At 35.5% G+C, this 1676-nt stretch overlaps 1 non-coding gene across 1 annotated transcript; it reads left to right on the top strand.

The window, feature by feature from the left end:
• Positions 1-299: 299 nt before the first annotated feature.
• On the top strand, positions 300-406 carry LOC111817283. The gene has a single exon (XR_002821521.1). It is a non-coding gene; the product is annotated as a U6 spliceosomal RNA (small nuclear RNA).
• Positions 407-1676: the final 1270 nt, after the last annotated feature.

Below are 1676 nucleotides of genomic sequence, written 5' to 3'. Positions count from 1 at the left end.
ACACAAACACACACACACACACACACACACACACACACACACACAAATAAAAAAACTAGGTGAAAAGACAGGCAAAGCTATTCAAATATGAATTAAAGTTATCATTTAAAAATATTTAGCTGTATTCTGGAAAGAACATCTTAAAATTTTATGATTTGAAAATTAATCTATCATAAAATAGTGTAGTAAGGAAGCTATGTAAGGTTTCAGAAGTTATTTTAACTTTGTGAGGAAAATCAATTTACATGTTATAATCTTTTGGTTTTTTTACATGTTGTCTTCCATCAAAAAATATATCAGTACTTGCTGCGGCAGCACATACACTAAAATTGGAATGATACAGAGAAGATTAGCATGGCCCCTTCTCAAGGATGACACGCAAATTCGTGAAGCATTCCATATATTCACGAGAAGGAACAAAATGCCACCTCAGAACCCAAGCCCACCCGTAACAAGTAGAGGACACTAACACTGAACAAATTGGGAATCACACAGCTGAAATTAATGAATCGATGGCTTATGAAATAAAGAAACAGCTGCAGAAAGGTATAGAGGAACTCAGATTGGAAGTAAAAAAAAAAGAAATCCCTGAACTAATAACATCTTCAGTAAAGAATCAAATGCAGAAACATATGGAGGGAACCCAATGCCATACCTTAACAAATGCAGAGAACATTAGCTCGGCTCAAATGCATGAATTAAGAGCGTCGATAGTAAATAAGAAGCAGCAGAAATTTATAGAGGAACTCAGAGCGCAATTCTTTTCTGAAATAAAAAAAAAGAATTCTCAGAACTCATAGCATCTGAAGTAAAGAAGCAACTACAGAAACATAGAGAGGAAAGCCAATCTGAAAAAAACACTGCAGTAAAAGAATTTACAACTGCTTCTAAAGAACATATTGATAAAAAAATAGAGGACATTAGAAAAATGAAGGATTCCTTCAATGAGCAATACAGGAAAGAAATAGATTGCATGAAGCAGAGGCAAAGACATATAGAGGAAAACAAAATCTCAATCACAAGCTTGCAAAATGGTTTAAGTGAAAGTGAAGACAGAGTTTCAGATCTTGAAGACGCTGGTGCAGCTAATGAAAAGGTAAGAAAGGATCTCTTAAAAGCAACGAGGATGCAGGAAAGAATAATCCATCACCTGGAAGATGATGAAAAGATGAACAATGTGAGCCTAATAGGCATCAGTGAGAAAGAAGGAGTCAATACAAATGACATTAAAAAATATGGGCAGAAGTAATAGCAGAAAACTTCCCTAATATGAGGAAACAACCTGACATTCAGGTAACTGAAGCATACAGAACGCCAAGTAACCTCAACCCAATGAAAAACACAATGAGACATATAATAGTCAAGATCCCAGAAATTCAGCACAAGAATAATCTACTGACAGCCATTAGAGAAAAGAAACAGATAACAATCAAAGGAAAACCCAATAGAATTATGGCCAACTTCTCTTCAAAAGCCATGAAGGCAAGAAGAGCATGGAGCAGAGTACTTCAAGTCCTCTATGAAAACAAATTCCAGCTCAGACTACTATACCCTGCAAAACTCTCTTTCAAGGTTGATGGAGAAAGAAATACTTTCATGACAAAGAACAGCTAAAGAATTTCGTGATGATAAAGCCAAACCTACACAGGCTACTGAAAGATGTTCTAGAGAGGAAC

The sequence above is a fragment of the Octodon degus genome, unplaced genomic scaffold, assembly GCF_000260255.1.
Source record: "Octodon degus isolate 3935 unplaced genomic scaffold, OctDeg1.0 scaffold00053, whole genome shotgun sequence".
In the NCBI taxonomy this organism is placed as follows: Eukaryota; Metazoa; Chordata; class Mammalia; order Rodentia; family Octodontidae; genus Octodon; species Octodon degus.
Note: the sequence above shows the minus strand (reverse complement) of the source record. Positions and strands in the feature narration are given on the sequence as shown.